The sequence below is a fragment of the Saccostrea cucullata genome, unplaced genomic scaffold, assembly GCF_032062105.1.
Source record: "Saccostrea cucullata isolate Sc308-1 unplaced genomic scaffold, CSIRO_AGI_Scuc_v1 ctg10275, whole genome shotgun sequence".
Classification (NCBI taxonomy): Eukaryota; Metazoa; Mollusca; class Bivalvia; order Ostreida; family Ostreidae; genus Saccostrea; species Saccostrea cuccullata.
In genome coordinates this window covers 1,823-6,752 of record NW_026924484.1, presented here as the reverse complement: position 1 = coordinate 6,752, position 4,930 = coordinate 1,823, and the positions used below count along the sequence as shown (strand labels likewise).

At 31.0% G+C, this 4,930-nt stretch overlaps 1 long non-coding RNA gene across 1 annotated transcript; it reads left to right on the top strand.

The window, feature by feature from the left end:
* Positions 1–866: 866 nt before the first annotated feature.
* On the top strand, positions 867–4,673 carry LOC134266529 (uncharacterized). Its single transcript, XR_009991990.1, has 3 exons — positions 867–944; positions 4,097–4,272; positions 4,632–4,673. It is a non-coding gene; the product is annotated as an uncharacterized LOC134266529 (long non-coding RNA).
* Positions 4,674–4,930: the final 257 nt, after the last annotated feature.

Below are 4,930 nucleotides of genomic sequence, written 5' to 3'. Positions count from 1 at the left end.
GGGGTAAACAAATTATTTTATTTATTAACTACCAGATATAACTTAAATTTTGGGATATGATATCTTAAGCTGTCAACTATCATTTGGCAAAGAAAAATTTCATTAACTTTAGTTTTAAAATCTGATCATTTTATTATATTTTTATATGGAGCTCTTCTTCTAAGAAAGATCAAAATAGTCTTAAAATGGCCACGAACATCCAGCCTCTTGAAATGTAATTTGATTCTTTTGCATGGAATAAATATTTTCTTTAAAGCCACAGTATTAACAAATCCGAACATTTTTGTGTACTTTACGTATTCTGAAAGTAAAACTATTTCACGGAGGAGATCTTGGAAGGATAAAATCTTCTTAATTTAAGGTTTGCATGGTGGAATAATTAAAACCTCGTCCTCCTAAATTTTTGGCTGGTGACATTTGTATAACTGACAAACTAACCAGGAAGTAGAGTTCGATCGACCTTCACCAAATGATAATTTAAAAAATCTGAATTATATAATACTTGAGAATTCAAAGCAAGCGCTCATTTCTTCACCATGGCCGTTAATGCAACAACAAAATAATGCATAGCGGTCAATACTTTAGAGAAAGAAAGTGAAGACTTTTTCCTAATAAAAAAAATGGACGAAGAGGTAAGTAGAAGCCAGACCAAAATGTGAATTTAAAAGAAAAAAAAATAAGAATTTACATAGCAAAATTTTAAGACTTAACAAAAGAGGAGGCAGGTTTGAAAGTCAGTACAACTCGACTGTGTGACAAGCTATTACATATTTTTGATGTTTTTGTTTCAAAGGTAGAAGAAATATGGCAGATATTGAAGACCAAGAAACGACCAAAACTTGTTCTGTCCGTAGTTGGGGATTCAGAAACCTTCGTTCCTAAAGTTTGGTCACGAGATGTATTCCAAACAGCGCTTATAGAGGCTGCAAAGTACAGCGGAGGGGGTAAGCAATAATATTTTATTTGACTTTTTTGTTTTTGCTTTGTTTTGTTTTTGTTTGTTCGTGTATTGTTGTTTGTTTGTTTGTTTGTTTTTTGAATATGTGCTTGCTTTAAATTTCTAGTCACCGCCGAGAATCTGCACATTCTTTCATTATGAAATGAAAATACTGAAACTTAATTATGTATGAATGTAGTATATAGATGCTAATTTCTATTTAATTCGCAATATATGCACGTGACCAATCATGTTGAAAAGAAATTCTACAAAAAAAAAACATTTAAGGATTTCTATCCCCAAAAGATACATAATACTCTGATATTTAATTAAAGCATTTTAAAGTAGAAAAGGATTGCCCGCGACATACTTTAAAAAATTCATTAATTAAGCAGTAGTTAATTAACAAAGGTCTTAGTCGTAAGTTCTGTTGTTAAACGGGTCCCTGGATTTTCTGAAGCATGAAACTTAAAAAATTATTACTGCTCTCTAATTTCCTGTACCTTTTACAAGTGCAATATACATACACTTTCAACAGTATTGTGATTAGTTTTATTTAACTATTTGTAAAATAAAGGGTTCTGGGAGTTGTATAAAAAAGTCATATCTTCTCTGTACATTTTCTAATTTTCATAAAATTATATTGCATTAAATGGGTATTTGAATCAGATTGGAATTCTGCACTTAAAGAGGCTTGGGGTGGCAGCCATTTTCAAACTATTTCGATCTCCTTTAAAAATAGAGCTCCATATAAAGATATACAAAAATGATCAAATTTTTAAATTAAAATGTATGAATTTTTTCTCTGCCAAATGATAGTTGACGGCTTAGGATACCGTATCTAAGAAAATAAATTAAATCTGGTGGTTAGTTTGTGGTAAATTTGTTGACCCCCAAGCCTCCTTAAAAAAGGCCCAACCTTCATCACGTCTTCGAGCCATGAACTTATCTACAGAATAAATATCATCTGCAATAAGAGATGGTTCATTAAAGATAATCTTTCAGAGAATTGTGGTTCCCGCTCTCGCTGTCATACTGGGGTGGATGACATTAGTTATGGCATATTGTGATAAATATGAAAGTTCTATCAAATGGCAAACTTGAATATATCATAAATTAAAATTTTTGAAAATTGGGATCAAATATCGAATGTCAAGGGTAAAAAATAGCAAACTCGGAGAAATCTTGATATAGGTAATGTGCATATCAAACACGATAGCCCCATCTCTTCTCAATCAAGATTTTTGAAAAGAAGGTCAAGGACATAGGGTCAAAAATCATACTACATAATTATTTAGTGAATAAGGTATGGTCGCAGGTAATACATACACATGTATGTTTAATATAAAAGTCCTTTCTTTCTCTATCAAAAGTTTTGACAAATTGAAAAAAAATTTAAAACTCTGACTTGAAGGTCAAAGGGCCAAATCCATAGTTTATTTGAGAAAATTTTGTCACGGGTAATGTACATGTGAAATATAAAAAAAAAACATTATCTCTTCCCATGCAAAGGATATGACCAAGATTATCGGGAGAATGATAGACAGATAAGAGTAGAAGACAAGAGTGATAACTACAGAGTATCTGTAAATCCTTGCACAGGTCATAATAATAAACGTAATTTCAGAAGATTTTAACTAAAATTCATATATAGAAATTAAAATCAATGATGTTAACATAGCTGATTTAGTGCTTGTTTTGGCAGCTTTACTGTCTTGTTGCTTGCAAAATAATTTATAAATCTAAAATGACGTGTAAGAAAATTCTTTTCAATAAAAAATGTCAGCTTTGCACCCGTCTCTAATTCGTCCAATTTAAAAGTAAATATCCCTTCAAATAAAGAGTATATTCAATAATTTTCAATGATATTGTGATGGTAAATTGGAACTCGGCCAAGATCCCGGAATAAGATCGAAGAATGCAAGAGGTATCAGTGCACCTTTAAAAAGGGCTATGTATGGCACGCTAAATTCACAAAAATGAGCAAAACATAGTTTCACAGTCGATATACTAGGTTTATCGTTTGTAAACTATAGTTTACGGACTGTAAACTATAGTTAACAACGTTAATCTATATTTTACACCTGTAAACTATAGTTAACGCGATAATCTATGTTTCACAACCGGAAAATATACTATCACCGAAAACAATCATTTGCGATCGCAAAACATAGATTATCTGATAATTACAGTTTCAAGATTGTAAACTATGGTTTACAAATCTCAACTTTAAACTGAAAATCATAGTTTACAGATGTGAATCTATGTTTATCAACAAAATCTATTGTTAACGTTTTATTACTGACAGATAAACTAAGATTAGCATTCATAAACTATAGTTAACAAACGTTAAATATAGTTTTACAGATGAAAACTATACTTAACGTATTGTAAACCATAGTTCGGGGTTAGTAACTATAGTTTACAGTCGATAAATATAGTTTATCAATTGTGAAACTATGTTTAGCACGCCAAATTCACAAAAATGAGCTAATCATAGTTTCACAGTCGATAAACTAGGTTTATCGGTTGTAAACTATAGTTTGCGGACTGTTAAATATAGTAACAACGTTAATCTATATTTTACATTTGTAAACCATAGTTAACGCGATAATCTGTTTCAATACCGTAAAATATACTTAACACCGAAAACAATCATTTGCGATCGCAAAACATAGATTATCTGATAAATACAGATTCACGATTTGTAAACTATGGTTTACAACTCTTAACTATAGTTAACGATCGTGAATTAAAGTTAACAGAAGTGAATCTGTTTATCAACAAAATCTATTGTTAACGTTTATTGCAGACAGATAAACTTAGATTAGCATTCGTAAACTATAGTTAACAACCGTTAAATATAGTTTTACAGATGAAAACTATACTTAACGAACCGTTAACTATAGTTTTTGGTTTGTAAACTATAGTTTACAGTCGATAAACCTATTTTATCAATTGTGAAACTAGGTTTAACTAAGTTTGCTAGATTTGTGAATTTGGCGTGCCATAGCTATGTATTTGGCACTTCCTTTTTTGTTTTGAATTTAAACAAAAGAATACGTTGAATTTTTTTGTACATACAGAAAAACTTTATGAACAACCCTATAACTTTTAATAACTTATGAGGCATTGATAATGTTTTCTTTAAATTTATAGATACATGGATTCTGTATTGTGGAAGTCGTAAAAGCACCGTGTCTTCGATGATTTCAGAAGCATTTGATACATATACCCATTTAGAAAATCTACATTCGTATCCAAAGGAAGCTGAATCTTTTCCAATTAAACCAATTACGCTTTCTTTTGAAAACGATTCCAAAAAGGACAGAAAGGTTTTGTAATATAAGTTTTGAAGTTAAGACAGGCCACCTGTTTTGAACACCCGTTTCTTCCAATGCATAGTACAGTTACATATATTTTTGTGGGTGATACTAAAACATCTATAATTTTTCATTTATAATATAATTAATACGGATTGATTAAGCAGCAAAAATAAGGAAGTAATCGATATTAAGGCAAACATTTCGAATTTCCATTTGATGTTGAACATCGTGTGCATGTGTAAAAGATGCCATGTAGAAACTGTTAATTAAAATATATACACGGCCCACGTGTTTGACAAAAAACTTTGATTAGCGAGAACTTTATATTCGCGCATATCTATCTACATATTCATTTATTTAAATTGTAGCCGACACAATTGACGGGCCTCATTGAATGTATGTTTCATGGGGATCCAGAGAAATTCGATGAGTATCACTTACAGCTAGAAAGCTACATTCATAACCAGACGGTTTCTTTATGGACAGGGGGAGCTGAAATTGGGTACATTTAAACTTCAATGGAATATGAATGGAAATTTACATGCTATTCCTTTTGAAATGTAAGATACAATGATAAATTTTATTTTTATGCCTCTGGATCAGAGATCCGGGGGTCCTATTGATTTGTCCCATCTGTTTGTCTGTCTAGCTTTTTCTGTCTGTCTTT